Genomic DNA, 24836 nt, shown 5'->3' on the forward strand with positions numbered 1-24836 from the left:
AGTATAAAATCGGCCGATATTTTATTGGTAGCGGGTGCGTGCACACTTACCGGATTCTTATCGGTCAAACAATCAGTTGCTTTGTTGTCGTAATTAGCACGCACTACCAGAACGACGTTAATGCGTAGTAACTACAATTTCACCGAGCATTCGAGACTGGAATGGTCGGTAAAAAACCGGTGAGTATGCTAGAGTGTATTTTGTCATGTACGCCATTACTTCCCGGTACTGCCGGCGATACAGTGGCAGTGGACGGCTGCTCACCGGTATTTTACCGGCGACGATCACCGGTACGCTAGTTGCACACACACCGATTTTGGACGGCCAGTATAAAATCGGCCGATATTTTATTGGTAGCGGGTGCTTGCACACTCACCGGATTCTTATGGGTCAAACAATCAGTTGCTTTGTTGTTGTAATTAGCACGCACTACCAGAACAAAGTTAATGCGTAGTAACTACAATTTCACCGAGCATTCGAGACTGGAATGGTCGGTAAAAAACCGGTGAGTATGCTAGAGTGTATTTTGTCATGTACGCCATTACTTCCCGGTACTGCCGGCGATACAGTGGCAGTGGACGGCTGCTCACCGGTATTTTACCGGCGTCTATCACCGGTCGGCGTGTGTGCAAGGTCCTGTTCCCACATGTGGTTCACTATTGGAATTTGGACGACCAGTACAAAGTCGGCCGTCCAAGATCGGTGTGTGTGCAACTAGCGTAAGACCTTCTTCATGATATCGCATCTATTGATATAGATGATAAATTTGCTTTGTTTAGATTAAAGTCTTTCAATATACGAGATATACAGGTGGTTCCAACTGAAGCAAAACTGAGTTAACTATTTACATAAGCCATGAAAAGTGTATGAACAGAGTTAGTATTTCATTTTAATTTTATTGATTCTTTCAGGGATTTCAAATTATTTTATATCAGATTAGACAATGAAACTCCAAACTAAAGGAATTCATCCAATTAGTGAAGAAAAGAGAAATGAAACTTTCTATGTTTTTACCACTTTTATTTGTAACTAACGTTACTGCAGTTTCGTCCTATACGGATATTTTCAAACTTATACAATAAACTAACAATGATTCATTACATTCGCCATTATATACCACCCCTGTAGGTACTAATAGAAATAGAGGTACTTGACTTGATTGAGTACCTGAATTTACAGTTCACAATGCGGATTTGCCAATTTAAAAACCGGTGAATAAACTAAATCGATTTGCTCATTTAACTGGTTGCACCCGCAATGTTTATGCTTGTGAATTTCCAAGGATTCTAAATAATTGAGTTTGCAACCCTTCATGGCATAGTGCAGAATTTCGAAAACTTGTGGTTGCATGCCAAGGAATGGTGTGAAAACGTCGAATCATTTTCTCCTAGTCTGAATGACCTTTCATGTTCAGAATACCGTTTTTGGAAATTTCGGCCACATTGTCCCACATAAACACTATTACACTCCGGATACTTGAGCTTATAAACTCCAGATTTTTCCAACTTGTCGACTCTATCTTTGGCATTGAAAAGAAAATGAGATAACCTGGCATGTGGTCTGAATGCCACTTCCACATTGTTTTTTCTGAAGAAACCCGCAATTATCTCTGTTCTTTTTCCAAAATATGTTAGCGTTACCCATTTCTTGATTTCTGGTTGTTTGATCTGAGGGTATATTAATCTGTAAGTGAATTTCCGGCTTTGTTTCTTGACTAACTTCTGGATAGTATCTGCGTTGAAACCATTATTATGACCTATCTGTGCAATTATATCAATTTCCCTAGCTAGATTGTTAGCAGACAAAGGCAGTGAGAATGCTCTGTGCAACATTGAATTGTAGGCTGCTAATTTATGACTGTCTGGATGGAAAGGATCGCTTGGGATGGTGATGTCTGTATAGCTAGGTTTTCTGAAAACATTGAACTCGAATCTATTCTGATTGTGTTTAATGGCCAGGTATAAGAAATTTATCTGTTTCTCTATCTTTGTTTCGAGTGTGAACTGAATGTTGCTATTGAGATTGTTCATGAATGTCATAAATTGGTTCAGCTGTCGTGTAGTATCTCTGAAACAGGCGAGAATATCGTCTACATATCTGTACCAAAAATGAATATGTTTTTTACCCAGGTCGGAATTTACTATAGTAGTTTCCAAGTTGTTCATAAATATGTCTGCTAAAAGTGGACTAAGGGGTAAGCCCATTGGTAAACCTGCATCCTGTTTTATAAAATTTGATTTCCTACCACGTAGTAACGGCTACATCCATCAATTTACATCTTATTAGTATACTCCATTCCCATAAATCATGTAGTTCAACATATTTGTTTCACATTCTACAAATGTCGTCTCATTCTGAGCTTGAAACCAAAATTGATCTATCTGACATATTGGAGGGTCATCCAAACTATGGTTATCTATATGCCTCATTGTGGTCCGACATTATTACCAAAACTTCTGGGAGTCTATTTTCCATGTGTAAAAGAGAAACTGACTCAGCCCTAATAATTCCTTCATCAATTCGAGGTTCCATTGATCATTTCAATAGTATTATTTCCAGCCAGTGGAAAGATACGTTTCGCTAGAGTTACCTTGTATCATTTAGATTACACAAGCTAACTCAAGCTTCATATTAGATATTCTTTCATCTCCACGGTAACCAGTTGATAGGCTTAGGCCGCACTACAGCTATACCGCCGCGGATTTTAACCGCCTGATTTTGTGAGTAAAGGAAACTAATGGAAGCGGTCGCACTGGCCGTTTCTTTCCGTAACTGATTCTGAAATTGTGATTTGTAACAGAATGGCTAGCGGGAAAAAACCGCCTCAAAATTCGTAGTTTATAAATTGGAGTCCACACATTTGACACGGCAACCACGAGCCGTTCTGTTATTATTTGGCACGCCGCGCCGTCATGAAGAGTCCCCGCTCTTCTGGTGAAATACATAAACGAAATGTTGTATTCACGTGATGTGTGGACGTATAATATGCAAAATGTTCATTAGTTCGGACTTCAATTGTCTAATATAATATACATTGGTTTGAAATCCGTGAAAGAATCTGTAAAAAATTAAAAAGATCAGCTGAAAAAATAACAATTATATTGAGTGAAAAAACTGAAATTACAATGATATAAAATACAAGCAACAACCAAAAAATCAGAAAATTGAAATATTAACACGATATGAAAATTAAAAAAAATATTATAAAGAAATGAAAATTGAAAATTAAAAGATTCCAAGTCAAGGTACTTCAAGACGTTTCGATTGTTAGTATCCACAATCGTCTTCGGGTGACAACTGGACTTCTTCCGAGATCTGACTATTCATAGGCCATTCGAGTGCTTTCAACTGGCCCCTCTTCCCTCACTCCGCTTCATCGATTTTTGCGGGAGCGGAGCGTTTGGCGGAAGTTGGTCGTGTTCCGCTTGATTAGAGGTTTCCATATGTTGCGTAACTCTACGCTAGCTTGGCTAAATGCATTATTGGACAACATGTATGCGGCTTCTTTGATTTTTTTCTAAACCAGTGTTCCTACTTGTGGATGATTTTAGCTTGATGTTATGTTGATGACTCCAAACATGCTCTGCTATTCCTGATTTGCTGCTATTCCGAGCTTGTGCTCGGCATTGCGAACTTTCAATGGCCTCTTAGTTTAACCGATGTATGTATCCGGTAAATGCAATTCTTGGAATCGCAGTCCGAGTTTGGTGGCCTGGTTTTCGTGAGGCTGCTACGGTTAGTGTTCCCGGATCTGAAGCAGGTCCTGATGTTATATTTGGACCCAATCCTTCTTATCCTTTCCGACAATTCTCTGATGTAGGGAAGTACAAGTACTAGTTGGGGCGGCTTCTCTTTTTAGTGAGGCTCCTGCTGTCTTCTAGCTAAAGTCTGTTCCACCATCACTTTGGAGTAACCATTCCGTTGAAAGTCATTTTTGATGATGCCTATTTCCTTTTCGAGACCTTCCTTTGTATTACAGAGCCCGAAAGCAGGATGTTTTCTTATATCTTGATAAAATGAAAAAAACATTTCTTAAATCTTCTGCTAGTCCGTGGATGAACACTTGCGAAATTTAAGGCCTTTTTCTTTTTCTGCTTCTCAATATTAGAGTAATAATATATACAATTCTCTTGAAATCCAGATTGGCTTTGCAACTGGTCGCCTTGGGACGCTTCGTTTATCTTTGATATTCGTGGATTGAGTCTCCTGTCGATCGCATAGATGACGTATTCGTAAGAGGAGATATTATGACCTCTACTGTTTCACTGCCCAAATTCAGGGCAGTCCTTTCTAGGAAGGTGGACAGGTCATTAGTCGACATCTCCTTCACATCGGCAGGTGTAGGCCAACACTCGCCGAACACACACTCTCTTGATGACGATAACTCCGGACACTCGCATTGGACATGCCTGACAGTTTCATCTTCCTGTTCACACATCCTGCATATGGAGGTGTATCTACTAGCCCCATATTATGGAGGTGTTTCCTCAGTTGACAGTGGCTAGTCGGAAATCCTACTGTTAAGCGTGAATTTTTCCTGGTCATCGCCAGATATTTCTTCGGCGCCAGCTTCCCAAGGTACCCCAGGGTGATCCTGGCAAGATTGCATCCTTTGATTCCATCCCATCTCTTTAGGAATTGAGCATGGGTGTGACGTTTGGCTAGTTCCGCAATTGTCGAAGTCATCAGGCCGTATGTGTCACTGGGTCCTGAAATTCTTAGTCCAGTCGCTTCCTTGGCTAAAATGCCGGCAATGCGATTACCTTTACTCTTGTCGTGCCCTTTAACCCACCTCAGGATAATGTTATTATCTACCGAGGCTTCGGCTAAATCTTGGTGGCACTCTAGAACGAAAAACAAGAATAAGAAATTGAACTCGGAAAGTGGAAAGGGATATTACCACCAGTTTGTAATATGGGATAGGAATTGATATTGTTTTCAAATAGCTTCATGCCACAATTATTTGTAAGCAGCTCTATGAAGCGGATGTTTGAATTCTGAGCGTAGTGAATTTTTGCATTCATTTTTCACATACCCTAACGATTTTATGTCAAGCAGTTTATAACGGTACAAATCTCGTATTTACACCTGTTTGAGTGCATCCAAATTATAATGTCGCGAAAACAATCGTTTTATATTTGGCACCCATGATCTAATATTGAGCAATGCTTGCGTGAATGTCAAGTTCATCTGGAAAATTCTGAACAACAAAATTGCAGAATAATTTGGATCCGTTCAAATAATTGAAACTGATATCAAAGGATTCGACCTTGCAGCTTACGAGGATTCCTGGCAGATTCCGATAATTTTCGGTTACTCGAAAAATGTAATTCGAATTTCAAGTTAAAATGCTAGAATAAGGTACGCGTGCGTAGGACGCAATAAACTTCATTTGTTTTCGGAATTTCAGTCTATTAATCCCAGTTAAACAGTGTTCAACCGTAAACGCTGGATAATTTATATGTAGTAGGTAGTAGTAATAGTGTAATTTATGGTTTGGGATGACTTACCTCGCGAATGTGGGTGATTTAGATACTGAACACATATTTTAGTCAGGTATTAATATACCCGTTAAACAGGATTATTATTGACTTGGTAGGTAGCTCAAAATAATATTTTTTTTTAATGAATAGAACTGGCCGATAGGTACTTAATGAAAATCCGGGTAAATTTTCGTTATGTGGACACCCGGCGATTTTGAAAAAATTTTTGACTGTACTCACGTATTTTGATGCGTAGATTACGAATCCGAAAGAAAAAAGCGGCGCTCTCTCTTATTTAAAAAGTTACGGCCCTTCAAAGTTGAGAAAAGGGCAACTTTTCAGCCTTCTTTTTCACTAAATAAACTATTTAAAAACACAAGCATTTATTCACTAGGTCACCTTTACACCTTATTCCTTCTTCTTTAACACTTTTCACTTCAATAATCAACATTTTTCTTATAAAAAACTTAATTTAAAAACGAATGCTTCTCCTGGTGACATTATTCTATTTTTAGGTTAGTTACTAGTGACATTTCAGAAAAAAGCGGTTGGTATTTGCCGTCGCCTACTATTTCAAATTCGTAATACACCACCAAAAACTAATTTACGATCTAAAGAATGAAGGTAAAAAACATTTGAATTACTTCAGGAATATGGACTGCATCAGTCATACCAACCATATCATTAACCTTAAAAACGTAAAATACACTGATATGTAACCAAAAAGCAGCTCCGTACATTTTTTAACATTTTTAAAAGAAAAATGTTGATTATTGAAGTGAAAAGTGTTAAAGAAGGAGGAATAAGGTGTAAAGGTGACCTAGTGAATAAATGCTTGTGTTTTTAAATAGCTTATTTAATGAAAAAGAAGGCTGAAAAGTTGCCCTTTTCTGAACTTTGAAGAGCCGTAACTTTTTAAATAAGGGAGAGCGCCGCTTTTTTCTTTCGGATTCGTAATCTACGCATCAAAATACGTAAGTACAGTCAAACATTTTTTCAAAATCGCCGGGTGTCCACATAACGAAAATTTACCAGAATCCGTGTCAAAACTTAGTACTACAATAATTTTCACCATATAAGGTTCACATATCTTTTCTTTTGGTTCGATACAAGATTCTGGTCATGGTGAACTTGTGAAGGTAAACCTATGAATGGGTTCCATGTGAAGTGAAGCATCTTGCAGAGTCTCCTTCTTCTAGATTATAGGTCTTTTTTTCATACCTAGTTTGATAGGTTTCTGTATGTGCGCACTACAATTTTTAAATGAGGTGAATTTCATTGATTCATTTAATTTTATACTGAAAAATTATATAGTTCAATAAAATTCTTCAAAATAAAACATCATCCCACAATATGATTACCTGGAATACCGTTCCCAGCAATTTTCTTCTAGGAGAATATGTCGTTCGTAACTTAACCTTTGACTATTCTCTGTTCCAATGGAAAAAACGATAATCCTCGGTAATTGTGTCATTTCATTTCTTCTTCTGCTAGGTGAATTGAAATGAAGAAATAAAAAAATATCGTATATATTCCATATTTCAAGAAATATTTCCACAAATGTTGAATTGAAAATCCACAAACCCGAACATAACTCATGAGAAATGTTAATCTAATAAAAATTAATTATTGTTCAACTGCTCAAAGCTTTTTGAGTATCTTGATGTACTTGAAAACAATTATTATTGGCATTTTTTCACAAATGATTTGAACTTTGAATACAAACGACCGATATCCAATCATGATCATACTCTTTTGAATGAAAAAGAATATAAAGTATTTTCAAATCTAGATATTTGGAGTTACTGCAAACTCTTCAACTTACTACATTTTTTTCATCGTTCATACGAAACTTTTATTCCATTTAACTGACTTGCTATTCCCCACCATTGCAGAGATCAAAAAACATGAAAAAGCAATACAATTTTCTAAAAAGAAGGGATCGGAGAAAACAAAAATTTCATAATATTTGAGGAAAATCTCCGACATAATCTTTACAATTGAAGTTAGTAACAATGAAAAGAGGATGTTGAATATTAGTTCCCAGATCTTTAGCAGAAACATCTAGTATACAGATAACTTGAACTACTCATTGAAGAATTTTCATTTGGAAGGTCCCTGAACAAAATAGGGCTGCACAACAGAGATCTTGGATGCAGGCAATTCGATAAGGGGGGACAGCTCTTCATGTTTTGAGTAAATAACTATTGGATATTCAGAAATTACTGGCTTCCTGTCATTCAGTAATTACGCATTTATTTAAAACACTCATCATGACAGAGCTGCTTTTTTCTGAAATTTTACTAGTACATAACCTCACAATGTAGAGATGTCACCAGAAAACGAATTCATTGTTAAATCAATTTTTTTTATGGGATTATGAAACTCAAAACTTATAAACAAGCTGCACACTGCATACTAGTTTTTGTGTAGACTTTTGAACATTCTGAACATTGGAACGTTTCAAACAGTTGGAATACGCACATGAAATCGATATTTTCATAAAAAAGCGTGATTAACATTTCAGTAACTACTAGGATGTTGTTTATATTTTAGTGCTAGCGCCATTCAAATTTCTGTACGAGCTAGGAGCCTCTACTATTTGTTTTTCCAAGCGACATATTTATTTTTGGTAGCGTTATCACGACTACTTCACGGAAAGTCGATCCGAGATGAAAGGAGCGGATTTTCCGAAGATTCAATATTATTTTTTATTTTCCTCGAAGCAGCAGATGGAATCACATCCAAGTTGCAACATGACCTCATTCAAGGATTGACTAACGACTATGTCCGTGTGGATTTTGTGAGCTCGATTTGATCGTTTTATATCCTGTTGGCAAGAGTGTGTTTATCTTCGAATATATTTATATCAATATATAATTGACAGGGGCATTCAAAAACGAAATCCATTTTAATTCAGATGTTTGCGAATCATCAATTTTAAAGTTGATTCAGTTTCGGTAATTCAGTTTCGCTTGTGGATATTTGCTGAAAAAATTGATAAATGAAAAATTATTTTTGTGTAATCAATATCTTTTGAGGTATACGAGTATTTCAACATAGGTGTTCCTAAAGTATTTTCCGGGTTTGTCTGCAGATGTTTGTACATTACATTTCGTCTACGACTGTAGAAGACATTATCAAACGCTATGGGATGACGAAGTGCTTTTGTTGTCCTCAAATCAGATACCAAAGTCCTTCAACGCAAAAATCTAATTCACAAAAAAAAGTCTTCGGAAATAATGGGTATTGCCAAGTGGATTTCAAACGGGCGATATGACCCAAGAGAAAACAAAAGTAACTCCAATTCGACCGGTTAATGTGAAAGCGTTCCCTTTCTAGGCACGTTAAAAATGTTACGGAATGAATTGGGAGCTTTCTGAAGACATGCAATGCGAAACCAATATTGAGGCCAACGAAAACGATAGATAGTCTAAGGTCAGCTATTTAGCTGGGGTTTCTCCCAGATAGTCTTTTGCATTAACGGGGATACACAAAAATACAAACAATTTCGATCGACAGAAAGAGGGAATTGACATAAACAAAATCTGGCTACCTGTACTAAACTCCAGTAATAAAAATCAAGGAAACACGACCAACATATTCTGAAAATAGCTTTGCCACAGTATTCATTAATGATAAAAACTTTTTTTCTAAGAAACTTCTTTGATTTCCTTTGAATTCTTTTGTTCCTAGAAATATTATTATGAATACGCCTGAGAAAGCTATTGTATAGTGAAACATGTGTTTTGTAAACTGGTGGTTTTGTAAACTGATGTAAATCTCAAAATAAAATGTTTTTTGAATAGAAAAATATGGAGTGTGCTTTCCTAAAAGTGGCAATATCAATAAGAGTTAAATAACAACACTGTATTATTTTTTATTCAGTTTTGGAAGATGTTTATTTTCTCGAATTTGGATCATTGATGTCCAGGTTAATCATGGAGAAGGAAAAAGACATTTTACTATTTCCTGCTTTTAAATGTTCGGAGTTCCTCAAAGATTCATGAAAGATCTGAAAAAATAACTTGGATTTTATATAATTCACGAATGATGTTTGCTAACCAATACCAAAAAAACATTTATGAATATTGTTACATTTTCCCCATGGGTTTGACAATAATTGACTACATACACTACACAATTAACGGAACTTTATTTCACTGCTGCACTCACAATACAACCAAAAACTTCAACTGAAACTTCAAACTAATATTCAAATGTCTATCGCCTCATTGGATCACTTCGTACCGCACTGCCGATATGCGTGTTGCTAGTGTTTATATATGCCAATGGAAATCTTAAGAAGCTGATAGAATTATTCTCGAAGCAGCAAGACACTTAAAATGATCTAGAAACACAAATAGAGTTGGCCAAGGCACAGTCGATTGACGACGACCAGCGACGGCTAGCGTTATTTTTTTTCAGGGGATGATTTACAACAATATCTGCAACTGTATGAGAAGTACCTATCAGTTCATATTGTCAAATTTCTTTAGTTTATTTCATCATGGTTTCTTATATCAAACAAAACTATGCACAAATAGTCGAATCATTCAACCCACAATATGGAAAAATGCGAGTAGTTCTTAAATTCAGGAGCTAATGAATGTATTTTGTGATACCTCATACTCACAAGGAAAACAAATTCCCTGCTATGATTTGCATTTCTAGATTATAATCCTAGGCAGAACAGCTAACTCCCCGAAAGACATGTTGCCAAAATACGAGAAAAAAATTGGGAGGTATTTTCCCGAAGATTCATTATTGCCCACCTTGTATATACTAGTCTAGCACGTCGGACAGTAATTGCACTCATTAGGGATCGTCCTTTGCGGATCGCCAGCACCGTAATCGATCCGAAAAATGCTCACAATCATCACTTGATTATTATTTATCTGGTCGCGGTCGAGTATATGTTTATTTAGACTGAATAATACACGGCAATTGTTTTATTTTGCTACGTCTGTTTATCACGATATCTAAGTAGGTGGGAAAATTCGGTTCGCATTTCTTCGCGACGATTAAATTGGTTTATGGCTCTCGGTTGGTAGTACGTAATTGATCGAGAGCGTTTTTATTGGATTCATTTGGTGCTTGTGCCGATTAGGCTGCCGGAAGGTTTGAAGTTTTGGCAGTCCGGCGATGTCATCGAGTAATTTTTGGTTGATGTATAATGTTGGTGATGACTGTATAACTCACGCGGAATTGTATCTTTTATGACAATGGAACCTGATGAAAATTTAGGGGTTCAGCCTATTGACAGAGAATTTTGAAATGCTGAAATGTTTCTTTATTATATAAAACTATAAAACTACCCCCGCGTCAACATCGCGAAAGTAGCTGGGAATAGATCGAAGGAATTGTAAAATATCACAAATAACTTGATGGTTAAAGTCACGATGACATCTTCTGTGTCTAATGCACGACTTTATCATCTGTATCTGAAGGAATTTCGTTTTTAGGACAAAAAACTTTTTGGTTTTCTACTTCTTCATCAGCAAACAAAACATGTGAGAAATTCCAAAAAAAAAGAAGGAAAGTACTTCAACAAATTCTCTTTACAAAGATGTGTATATCTTGCACAACTATTTTCACATAAATAATAATAAAAATAATAATAATAATTCCATTCTCAACAGGTTTACATCCACAAATAGAGAAAATACAAATAATCAGAGAGTATATATGAAAAAAAAAATCAGATTACAAAAAAAAAGAAAATGGAAAACAATCATAACATTGGATTTTTAATAGTTCTTGAAATAAACTGTTTGTGGTCATGATGTATATCGCACAGGTCGGACATTTTATTTAACAACTCACGCATTAAAAATATCGGCGAGTTTTTCAATAAATTTGTCCTAGGCTTCCTATTGTAGATAGTAATCATATGCCTGGATTGTGATCTAGGTGTAGTTCAAGTAAAAGTTACAAGGGCCCCTTCCTTCCAGCAGTTCCCCTTTAATAACACACACAATGGCGGTACTCATCGCTACATTCTGTTGGTCACCGTAACATGACTTCAAATTTAATGTTATGACTCTTCAGCCAATCATAAAACTCGGTTAGTAAAAATTATCCAAGACGAACCGCCAATTTTTCAGTCCACGTGGACTAATTCGTTGTGGCATAATTCCTTTGTATTAGTAGTAAGATTACTATATCGGTTACTTCGACTATACAAGAAACTGAATTTTTCTTAACAAGTCACTAAAATCAATTTCGTTATTCAAAAGTGTAACTAAAAACATACTCCCGGTATGTTGTTAGGGCTTCTTAGTTGAATGTGTTTAGTAAAATATTTTTAGAGGGGTTGTGCAGAGAGGTTGGAAGAATTCAACCCCATATACAAGTCAATAAAAATATTCTCGGACAGTCAAGCGGCGTTGGAAGCTCTTGGCTCCTACCAAGCAATGTCAAAATTGGTAGCAAATTGCCAAAAACGACTCTCCTCAATAGGAAGATTTTACAGATTGTCTCTGGTCTGGATTCCTGGCTATACTGGCCTGGAAGGCAATGAGGCTGCTGACTTCCTTGCAAAGAAGGTTGCTGTAAGCAGCTTCATCGGACCAGAACCTGTCATTGGCATCGCTTTAGGCTTTGCCAAACAAAGATTGAACACCTGGATGGCAAGAAGATTCATGGACTTCTGGCAGAATTTTCCAAGATTGGCTCACTCCAAGGCGTTTATTTACCCTTCGAAGCTTGATACCAAACAGTTGTTGGACTACAGTAGGGATGAACTACGATGTCTAACAGGCCTTCTTACAGGTCACTGTCATTTGAATCAACATATGCAGCGACTCGGACTGTCTGAAGACAGTGTGTATATATAATGTATATATATTATCCAAAAACAGTCCCAAAAACATGAAAACCTAATAGGTACGATTATATTTCCAAAATATTTCATTTGTCGACACGAAATATTATACTACCAAAGAAATGCCATTTATTGGTCAATACTTTGAACAAGTTCCAGGTGATTATATTCAAATCTCATTTATTCTCATTTAGTTTTAGTCAAAACAAATTCTCACGCATAATTCGGTGTTTTAATAAATATTAATGATTTAATCCTTATCTCCATCCATTATTCTTTACTATTTTTATTGATAACGATGCCACTACCTAAGTTGTGAGCTTTACGAATATATCAAAAGTGTCAGAAAAGTTAAATATTAATTTACTTCCATACAACATAGGGAATTCAAATAACTTTCTAGAAAGAGAGCTGAAAACATTTCTAACTGTGAAACTATGGCATCGCTTTGACGTTTTTAGGTAAGAGACTTTGATTGTACTATGAATTTCAGTCCCACTGTTGAATATTTTTATAACCCTGCGCCATCATTAAAAAAAATTATTGTTGGCCAATAATTTTGAATATATGGAGCTATTTAAGAAAATTATATAATATTTTACTGAAATACCTAAGTTGACCTGAAACTGAACCCAAAATTTTCTGTAAATAATAAAGAAAAATGAAGGAAAAAGTAATCGATAAATCCAACTAGTCACTAAACTTTTCAGATGATCCTTTTCCGTGGATTGTTTGCAAGTAATCATCTCATTTCTCACTGATATCTTTATAGTAATGATAATTTATTTTAATCATTTGTATATGATATAGAATACGTCTGGTTGCAACAGAGTTGAATGAAATATAACTAAAATTGTATGAATTTAAAATATAAAATATAATTCTATTCAAAGGGGCATATGGAAAAAATGTTGAATGATAAATATGTTCGTATAACAGATTTTACGGATTGCAGTACTCATTGGAACTTTTCCTTACATGTAAGTTGATTGATTGGTAAATGATATTGCTTTTCGCAATGAAACTATTACAAAAACACTCCATGAATGACTCACCAATTGTAATCATTATTAATAACACACTTACCTATATTCCAGAGTGTGGGTCCTAATCCGAGGATTTCCATCAGTAATAACTTTAATAACGATTAATCTGCTTTGTGATGACTCAATCTTTCACTCGACAATCGAAAACGAATACTAAATTGAATAAAAAATTGAAATTAGACATAAATAGAGATGTTTAGATGAGATTTGTTTGCGCATTACTTAGTCTCGAACAGACGATTTGATTGTTGGGTAATTTTTACGTTGGTGGTCCGAAAATTAAATCAAATTATTCATGAAATTGAAGACAGTCTGCATCCAGTGATCATACTGATGGTAGTTTTGATATGTTAATACTCATTTGATGGTACTTCGAGGTTATACATGAGCGTTTTTTTGGAATGACTTTGAGACGGTCACCTGATGCAGCAACTGATTGAAAATTCAAAAATAGGTAAAAAAATGTTATGTTAAACGGGTTCATTGAAAAAAAAATAACTATGAAGATAATGTACTAATGTACACCACTCTCCTCGGCAATCTACGGTATTGATCAGATAAAAAAAATTATAAAATCGGCAGAATAAGTGGGAAATGCCTGAAATTGTTGAGACCGTCATAAATAACAACTGGATTTTAGACGCCTTTGAAAATTAGGGATCCAAAAAATGTGGAATGAGAATTATCAACACCCCATTGTTAACTGTTTCACCTGATGATTACAGGTAGAAATCAGGTAAATATTAGATATCGTAACATGTACTAATATATGAATGATACTAATCTGATTACTTTCATTGGATAACCTGCATTATAGAAGGTGGTAGTTCGCCCAAATGTATATATAGCTCTGGTATTGTCACCTCTTGACGACTACTACGATCATTTTACGCCATAGATCGAGGTTGTGGAGTAAACTTTTCAGTTTGCCTTTCTTTACACAAATTGTTTTTTGAAACAAATTTATTTATTTTTCAGATTGTAGAAGGTTGTTATCAACTTATGAATTGTTTGGCATGCAAAATATTTGAATATTTTACTTAACGTTGACGTTATCAGTTATCAACGGAAGGAAAGTTGTCAAATGTATACATTTTTACGTATTTGTCTGTAACATTCAAAATACCCTGCACGTATTTTGCATCGGGGACGGAGCCACCCTGTACGACGGCTCCACCTATTTTTGGAAACGCGCATCGTACGCGCATTTCCAAACGAACCTGTCAAGGAGAAATTTCTTCACAAATTTGAGCTCGTCTCGAGAAATGCAAGCAAGTTGGCATTACAGAAGTGACCTTACAAGGTCCTTCGATCAAAACTGCTTTCCAGCGCACATTTGGCTTTAGTTCTATAAAAGAATAAAGATCAAGTATATCATATATGGAAAGAATCACTGTAAATGGAAAAGCGAGATGGCGACTTCTTCGGGCCACCACTAGAAGTGCACGGCAGTGAACATCTCGCCGATACAATGTGGAATTCCAATTTTTTACATAACCACGTCGTCGTACCCTTTAACACAATGGATACAGTTAGGTCCGGGAAAAATGTGAGGCGAGGTATGTAGGCTTTCGGATCTAGCACCGATCTTTTTTTTCATCGAGACTTATGTTATGAGGAAACTGAATTCGTTGTTTTCGATTTTTACTTACAATTTCCGGAAGATTATTTGACATTAGAAATCATTTTTGAAATTTTCATAAGCGACACGTGAAGAGTATCATTCTCAAAATATTTGTCCCCGAGAAAACATTGCTGAACATCGAAAGAAAAGAACATTTACATCAAATCGTATCATCATAAATATTTTCATATCTTTGTTTCCAACAGTGTAACAGTTCAAACATTTTGTGTCTAAATGAAAATAAAACTCTAACAACAAGCCATGAGAAGAAACAGAAACACTCTCTGAAGTCTCTTCTATCTGACAAGATTTGAAGCATTGTATCTATAGAAATTTTAAAACTAGCATATTTTGGAATGGGGCATTATCATTTTACTCATGGTATTTTAGTTTGGATTGTTTTATTATGGACAAAATACTAAAGAATATGTCGGAACTTCTGAATAGAGATGATGCAAAAATTGCCATTATAGATTTAGAAATCCTAACTTTTTCATCTCCTTCTATTCTAGAAGCAATATTGCATGTTCATAAAAATAAACATAGAGACTGAGCAAAAAGAATCTAAATAATCCCACAAAAAGAATGTCCTAGATGAGACAAAATAATATTATTTATAGTCGAACTTTGAAAATCTGATTCGGTACGTAGCAAGGCAGGCACAGAGTATGTACTCTGCGGTTTGACTTTCCAAACAGAGATAGCCCGCACTGTTCTTCGACAGTCCAAGTCTCTTCATATCATGATTCAGATGATAGTGACCTGTAAGTAGACCTGAAGAACAACAATGGTCATCACTACTGTAACCTAACAATTGTTTGGTAACATACTTCAAAGAATGTCTATTTGCTTTGGAATGGCCATCCTGGTAGATTTTTCCAAAAGTTTGATACTCGTCTAGCAGTCCAGGTATTCGATGTTCATTTGGTGAAGCCTAAGGCGTTGTTATTGCCATCTTCAACACCGCATAATCATGGATCAGGGGTCCTTCATTTTCAGATGGAGAGTTAGTAAAATAAAGCATCAAAAGTTGTTGAGGTGTGTATAGTTTTCTGCTTTGGAACAGTGTTCCAAGCTTTTGAAAAGCAGCCTTTGCAATTCCAGCGACATGATTGTGCCAAGATATATTAGTGTCCATTTTAACCCCCAAAAAACTTATCGAAGCTGAAAGCGAAATTGTCTGTTCTGACATTATTATATCCGGTTCGGAAACATTTATCTTTCTGGAGAAAACCGATGCCTGGGTTTTTGTGGTATTGAGTTGAACCTGTTTACTTTCACCCCAATTCGAAATCACTTCTAGATCCTCATTAAGATATGCAGTCTCCTGATGCCAATGAAGATGTGCATATGCAGCCGTTGTCGTGGAATCCAAATGGAATGACGAGGCAAGTGTGCTGTCGACATATACAATAAAAAAGGGTTGGAATTACCATGTCCATGCTGGGAAACACCAGCATGGACATGGTGGGAAACACTGGTGGGAAACACCAGCATGGACATGGTAAAAGTCCTTTCAGGAAGCTGAAGAGCTATACATGAAAAAGATTGGACATTCCATCGAAGTTTCGCCAGCAAACCCTCATGCCATACACGAACAAAGGACTTTGTTTGTGTATGGCATGAGGGTTTGCTGGGACTTGTGTTTTTCCAAATATGGGTGACGTACGATAGAAGGTCGCCTTCATTATTAATTTATTGAAAATCAAACTGTAGTCTATTTTTGAATCAATGTAAATTTCATCGATCAGAAAAAACAAGAATTTCTTGAAAAAATTTACTTCTATTCACCAAGTTCTTTGTCAATTCTTCATCTTTTGGGAAATGAAAAACTGTGACATATCTCTTCTCAGAGGTTTGATTTGACTTACATCCAGTAACGCAACAATAATATTAACGTGACTTTCGAAGCATAGGATCACTGACAGTGTTGCCGTTTCTGTCTCACCTTGGATGTGGCAGCTTCATTATCTTACATGCCAGTGGCAAGGAACCTAGACTAAAGGTAAATTTTTGAATCTTCCCATTGAGGAATGTTTTTGACAGTTCTCTACCACTTGGAAGTCCAAGAGGTACTTTATTGGTTAGTTTCGGACTAGTCCGAATATAAAGTAAGCTTGTGATGCTTTTGATGAGTTTTTTTGGTATTCATGGTTGATATACGAGCATTAACAAAAATTTTATTTGGTATATATCAATTTACTTCCACTGGCATGCATTTTATTTATTTTTATTACATTATATACATTAATTTTTCAACCGATGATTGTTATGTTATGTTTAGGTTGTGTATTGAATGTTAAATCTGTCTCGGCCAAACAATTTTATCATATTCTTTATGAGGATGTAATAGAGGATGTAATAAAGCATGTACTATTGAGGTGAAATAAACATTAAATTCAATTCAAAGCCACTAATAATCGCAAGAAAATATCACTAGAATTTTTGAAAGACAGAGCTCTGTAAATGCTCGAAAGGCACCATTGGCGTGCAAAGTGATTATGAGGAACGGTGTTCAAGAGCTGTTCAGTCAGAAAATGGTTTGTAATTATTAGTGACACTAAAATATTTGTGAAAATTCGATAATGTTGAGAGAAAACTATATGTAGGTATATGGAAGGCATTTTGATGCTATAAGAAATATGATAATGCAGTACAGATGTACTGCATTATCATATGCAGTACAGATGAGTCAGTTCACTTTCTACAACAATTATTGAATGATTTCAAATAGTGGAAATTACATTGTCTGTAGTGGCCATCTATGAAATATATTTTCTACTGTGTTTCGCAGCAATTTACCGTTTTTCTGTAACAAAATCTACTGCCAAGCTTGAAAATTACTTGGCAATACTAACCGTGTTAGTATGGCCTGACTTCATGCTTCACAAATCCAATATGAAAAAGTTGTTTTGATTAAGCTAATAACTAATTACAGCACTGATTGATTCCGATAAGATAAGGACTTCGCTTTGTCAAGTAGACTTTATTCTTTTTTATCATATCGACTTTATACAGAGTTTTCTTGAAAGTAATAGAATTCTATATTTTATGTTGTTTATCCATTATAACGATCGGTTTATGCTATTATATTTGTATTTAGTAGCTGTAGAGCTGAATAATAACAATTGGTAATGAAACTAACACAAGCCAAGTGTTTCATAGAATTATATTAACACTGAAACAATAAACTCCGTTAAAGTTATGTGAAAATCTGATGAAAGGCATATTTGCGTTTTCTATTTTTCATTACTTTCATTAAACAGTATTTTGTTCATTGTCGAGTCTAATCTTCTTCGAAGTCTTGTGAGTATTGATTCAATTTCCTATAATAAGTTCAATATTCCATGTTTCCTTAATGAAAACACTTTTCCGTCGCCGGAGCTGAAGCAATGTCTCCCGACGATCGTTTCGCTAATGCAGTTAGCATCATCAGGAGATGACTAGAAACCGTTTTCATCAGATTCATTTCACGCCAGAGATTCCAATCCTACAATGAAGCTATGCGTTCTGATAGATCTTTGGAAAAATTTCTCGTAATTGTATGAATGAGGATTACGTTAATATTTTTATTATTTCCGTCAGTTTTGCTAGCTTTTTCAATTTTAGCAAGATGTCCCAGTTTTTCGAATGTTTATTTTTGTTCTCAGTATGAAATTTCATACTCATTTCATTTTTATTTCAGTTTCTTGGATTTGCCCTAGGATTTTCTGTAATTTCAATGAAAACTTCAGAAATAACTATTTTTCATGTGTTTCAAACATATTTTTCATTGCAAATATAAATCCTGATTCAATATTTTTGGTGAAGATATTCTCAAAAGCAGAAAATTTTCCTATTGAGATGAATGACCTATTTTTAGCCGGTCCCCTCAAATCCAATCGGCACGTCTAAAAATAAGCCAACGACATATCAAATCGTAAGGGGGTTCTTAAATCCGTAGTGGCACGTGTTTCGCTTGTCAAGTATCTCTATCTATCCGAATGTGTAGTGGATAGAGGGATGGTGGACGTTGGAACATGTCGGAAATTGCGCAGGCCTTTCAGAACTGGCGTTTTTCTGATGACCTAATTTTCTTGGATAAGTATTTCATATTTGTTTTTTCTTTCGGAAAATAACTGCATTCAATATAAGTTTTCGAAGCTCACGAATTAACGAAAGATTAAATTTGTGGTATGTAGACATATGAATGAAAAACCAAATTAAAACAAGTTACCCGACCCGGATTCAATTATAGTTTCTTTTTCCAAATTTAGCTTCGCCAATTTCAGCTATGTTGCCTATTCCTCTCAATTTGGAAATGATCTGTCTACGCCATTTCAAACAAACCTAAAATGATTTTGAATGTAATACAGATCACGGAAAATGGATATTTTACTTATCTGCGATATTTGCTCCAATCAATTACGGCTTCTGAGCCTATTCATAATGAACTTTATTCTGGACAAGAGAATGAATAAAAAATATGCAATGAACATTTTTCATAGATTTTTAAAAGATTTGATATTTTTTTCAAATTCAGTCGAAGTAAGCGAGAACTTAATTCTCTATTTATCTCAAAATATAGTGTTTGCAGCAAGAATACGTTGTACCAGACTTGGACATAAAGTATGGAATAAATTATAATTTGAGCAAATTCTTTAAAAAACTATAGTGTCGGATAGATCAGGATTATATACGTTGATTTGTCGTTCTTGTTCCAAACTCATGTTAGTCAAACGGAGATAACTTTATTCAAAGAATCAAAGAACATATACCTAAGTAGTTTTCTGATTAAAGTCATGATTATAATGTTGTTACATTTGAAAGAGAACGGTTTGAAACTCAACCTCTTGAATTGCTTAGAAATTAATATATTCAAGAATTTGGAACAAATAGAAATGAAAATTTCTCCTTTGGTTAATTTGTTTCCTAATGTTGAAATTCATGATGAGCTGAATATTGTATTGAATGAGTTCGTTCCTAGGATATGAAATTATTAGTAGTTGAATAGTGAAAGTCATTATAATTCAAACTATTAAAATGTAAGAAGCATTAGTCATTTTGACATTTAGGTATCTAATGAAGATAATGAAAGGAAAACAGTCAAAACTATCAAAATGACTTTGTAAAGTTAAGTGACTTTCTATAATTATGGATTTATAATACTCATGGTTTCAGTACTTTCTCACCCATTATTTCTGATCTGAAAAAAATACATCAGTTTTAAATAATTTCATCATTTCATATAATAAGCCAGGGTGTTTGAAACAAAAAAAAAACAACACTAGGATGAAACCCATTAGAAAAGACGGAAATATGATAAAAATAAAATGAAAAATAAATTACGGGTGACCTGAGTTCAGGAAGTGGGAGAACGTGAGTTTTTAAAGGTAAAAAATGGTTTATCTCGATTTTCAGCAAAACTACAAGTCCTATGAAAAAAATTTAAGGGCAAAGTTGTAGGTAATAAAAAGATCTACAACTTTTGTATTTACAATGTTTTTACTTAACCTCAAAATTCATGTGAAAAATTGAAATAACCAAGTTTTTAGTTTTTTATTTTTTTTTCATTTTTTTTCCTATGAAGTTTGGTGAAACTTACGTTTCTATATGCAAAATACACTGTAATTTATTTAATTTAAAATATTTATTTTTTCACCTTATTTTGACTAATTTTCAATCGATAATTCTCGATCAAAATATCAGGTTTCTTCAAAAAGTCGGTGTTCTTTTTGTTCTTTGAGATCTCTACTTTCTGATGGTGTAAAAAATATATACATCACTATAGTAAATGTTCTCATTAAATGCAAAAAATCGAAAAAACTTTAATTCGATTTTTTTTAATCATTATGTACAATTTCATCAAAAAATGTGTTTGCTGCAATTTCATTCAGTTGGAAAGTTTATTTATTTAATTCCAATTACATTCATGTCATAGAAAATTTCATAAAATATAAATTATAAAGAATCTCGTAAAATCATAATCATGATTTATTGTGTCTTTAAGCTTACGGATATAAAGATGAGCAAATTTTGCGTATAAAAAGTGTCCACTTGCATGAAAATAGGGAAGGATGCTTTCCACACATTTTAAATGTAATTCCCAATTACCTGTACGTTCAGCCCGTATGAAATCTTTAACCAATGAGATCATTTGCCAGTACTGCATCCAAAGTTTTGCGATAGGACATCTTTTTTGTATTAATTTTAGATGTTCAATGAATTTTTCTTTTATGATCTTAAAATAATCGTGATGATCTGTGTCCGACAACTCCATCGACGATAAAATTAATTCAGACAAGGCGAGATTTACTAGAAAATGTCCTCTGATAGCTCGTGCATATATGTGGCCGGAAACAGCTTTGTCGGACGAATTTTCACCATATATTTCATAAAAAGCCTCCTTAAGTCCACTACCATCCATGATGAATCCAATTGCTCCGAGGAACGACATTAATAAATGAAATCCCCCCAAGTCTTACTTGGATTGAGTATGATAAGTCAAATTAGTGTGTACCTTTTTCATGAATCCATTCCAACCATCGAATTTGTTGTTTGTAAATTTGGAATAAGACCATGTAAAATATACCGAAGAAATTTAATAGTTGTCCGTAACATCTAAAATATCTTTTATTTGAACTATTTTCAATTCATCGGAATTTTTGTTTTCAAAACGTTTCAATTTCACGTATCCAATTTCGCCCATCTCTTACGTTTTTTGAGTAATTTTACTAAATAGCTTGAAATTGTGCATAATGAAAAAAAATATTTCGAATTCGAGTTTTTTTCAATTTTTTGCATTTTCTGAGAACATTTAAGTACTATAGTGATGTATATTTTTTTACACCATCAGAAATATGGTGTAAAAAAAGAAACGAACAAAAAGCACACCAACTTTTTGAAAAAAGCTGATAATTTGACGCCAGAATTTTCGACTGAAAATTAGGGTGCTTTTTTGATATTGAGCCAAAATAATTTACAGTGTATTTGGGACATAAAAAGGTAAGTTTTCACCAAATTTCATAGATATTTTTTTCGAAAAAGAAAAATAAAAACCAAAAACTTGGTTAAATGAAATTTTTCACAAAAATTTTCAGGTTATGTGAAAAAATTGTTAATATAAAAAGTTGTAGATAGAGATAAACCATTTTTTACTCCTAAAAATTCACCCTCTTCCAATTCCCGAATTCAGATCGCTCGTAATTTATTTTTCTTCCATTTTTATCATATTCCCCTCCTTTTCTAATGGGTTTCATCCTACTATTATTTTTTTAAATTTTTTGCCATTTTTGAAGGCTTAGGCCTGGTCTATAGATGGTATGCCGACCTTGATCATCATCAGTAAATTAATCGATACATATAATAAAAGTGTAACTGATCACTGTCTGTTCGTGGAAGATATTTCAGAAATACTATTATTGGGTGTGTCTTTAGTAACGAAATAGAACCCCTGTACTTGAATCTCAAAAACAGTTTGAAATATTTGAGTGTATTTTTCACATATTGTGGTAAGCTTCACTTAACATTCAATGTTTGAATGTTTGTGAAACGAATTTCTGAATATTCAAAGATATTATTACATGAAATACATGAGAAATTTTTGTTGGTACAAAATCTTGAAAAGCCAGATTTGTATAATTTTTCTGATACCTCTGAAAAAAACTTTTCAACTACACTAACATTTAGAAGTACCTCCGAAATTTAGGAATTATGAAAAAATAGTCTTCAATCATTACATCCATTAGCTTATTTCACCTTCCTTGATTTAAGTAAAATTTAGTGAATGACTCTTTTCCGTCTTCGAAAATACTGTCAAGTTTGTCAAACTAAATTTCCGTTTTTCTTGTAATGTTATCATAAACACGTCTCATCCTTTCTTTGCGGCCCTAAAGATGTCGATGAAGTGTGTCACTCTGGAGTTGTATAGAGTTTTGTAGTGAAAACAAGCGAGAAGAAACGTTTGGCAGGCCGTCCAGACTCCCAAAAATAGCCACGCATTACAGCCGCAATACCAAACAGTCTACCACACTATTCTGAATCTACGGGGCGGAGGTCTATACCACCAGTGGTAGGTCGAATATTGTTACATGTCGGAAGCATCCAGGAAGTATAAATATTAAAAATAATTTAAAGAAACTGACATCTAGGGCTGTCCAATTATCTGTGTTGAGAAGAAATAACTCACTAAGTATATGAATAAATATTAATTCGAAAAATTTGCCTGTCTCAACAGTCCAGTTTCAAAGTATTAATAGTGCAGGACAGATTCAACCAAGACATCAGTGTACCCGGAACTCGACTATGAGCAACGATTAAGTTAGTTGAGTCTTGAATCTGATTTTTTAAACACGCACTTTCTTAATACTATTCATAGTATTCATCTCTCCTCGAAACAATTGTCAGATTCATTTTGTTTGATTTTCCATTCCCACGACATGGTATTGATTAAACTTCGATACTATCCTTGGTACATTTCTCAGAACTCTTCCATTTCTGGAACGGTATCCTTGTGAAATAAACTAATTGGGACCATTTTTCCAAATGAATATAATCTATAATTAACAGATTTTGAAAAGATTTTTTTTATAACGGTTTGAATCGAACAAAATTCGCCAGGTACCTTTCTTAGGGCAAGAGCACACTACAGACTTTTTATCGGCCGATAGTTTAGCTGGATGCTTATTAGTATAGAATCGTAATGTGAGTCCGCACATCTAAGCGATTCCAGTCGGCCGACTCAATAATCAGAAACAAATTGGATAGGCTTCCCAATTCTGATTCAATTACAAAGTTGGACAACTATCGGCCGAGTTCTAATCAGACTGTGTGTTTATGAGAGTTCGCAGACTCACCAAATGAACAGTCGGTGCCTGCAGACTCCCCACTCTACATTCCATTGTTGATATCTGATATCAAATAATATCTAGTACCTATTTTATCTTTGAATATATTTGCGTTTTCATTACATATATTTTTTTTATAATTATGTCGAATGTTGCTGAATGTTCAGTAGAAAATTTAATTGCGGAAGTTGAAAAGTGACCTGCATTATATAATAAAGCATTAAAAGAATATTCCGATGTTAATATTGAAAAGAAACTATGGGATGAAGTTGTGCAATTGTTGTTCCTGCATGAGGTGAAATGGATGCTGAAGACAGAAGAAAACAAACTTTCCTCGATAACATTCTTCAATAGTTTCAATACAACGCGTCAAAATATTATATACATCAACAATTGTTCAGACTTTTCAGTTGGTGGTCTGCGCACCCGCACCGAACCGAACAGTTTTATTTGAGTAGTGTGCCCCCACCCAACCCAACCATACTAAACTAGCGGCCAATAAAAAGTCTGTAGTGTGCGCTCGTCTTTAGGGTTTCTTGAGGGGTTTCTATAAAAAGTTGAAAGAAAATAGTCTGAGAATAGATCCTATGTATCGTCTCTCTGGAATACGATTGTGGAATATTTTCCAGTTATTCTATGATCAAACAATGATAATGAATCCAACTGAATAAGTTGTTCTGAAATGTGCGAGAAATGTTTCTCTTGGATTCTAATTGAATTAAGAGACCTTGGCTTACATAAAGTTCACCCTTATAATGATCCCTTAAAAATTATCACGGAGTTGAGTCTGGAGATTGTGCAAGCCACATCAAACTAAACCGCCTGTTCGTCTTGGTAGATATCCATGTTTACTCAATTGATTCTGACAATTTCCAAAAAGATGGTTTATCTTCTGGAACTTTTGTTTCATGGTGTTGTGATTTCAAAGTATTGAAGATTACTATCATATCATCTAGAGAAACATGTTTGGTTGTCAGGAGGGGAATAGTGGCTGAACTTTGGATGAGCGACCGATATTTCTGGCAAAATTTT

At 34.7% G+C, this 24836-nt stretch overlaps 1 protein-coding gene and 1 long non-coding RNA gene across 6 annotated transcripts in view; one reads left to right on the forward strand and one right to left on the reverse strand.

Moving 5' to 3' along the window:
* LOC141486451 (uncharacterized) overlaps positions 1–24836 on the reverse strand; it is a 176584-nt gene that overhangs the window by 133774 nt on the left and 17974 nt on the right. The window lies entirely within an intron of this gene.
* LOC141486454 (uncharacterized) overlaps positions 1–24836 on the forward strand; it is a 427453-nt gene that overhangs the window by 78927 nt on the left and 323690 nt on the right. The window contains exon 1 of one of the 2 annotated variants that reach the window (XR_012467849.1): positions 5360–5595. The exons of the other annotated variant lie outside the window; for it this stretch is intronic. This is a non-coding gene — a long non-coding RNA (uncharacterized lncRNA). Of the gene's footprint in view, positions 1–5359; positions 5596–24836 lie in introns of those variants that run through there. 2 annotated transcript variants of the gene reach the window in all.

This window comes from Leptinotarsa decemlineata, unplaced genomic scaffold (assembly GCF_025532065.1).
Source record: "Leptinotarsa decemlineata unplaced genomic scaffold, Ldec_3_MD MMD2_tig00026354_RagTag_RagTag, whole genome shotgun sequence".
Taxonomy (NCBI): Eukaryota; Metazoa; Arthropoda; class Insecta; order Coleoptera; family Chrysomelidae; genus Leptinotarsa; species Leptinotarsa decemlineata.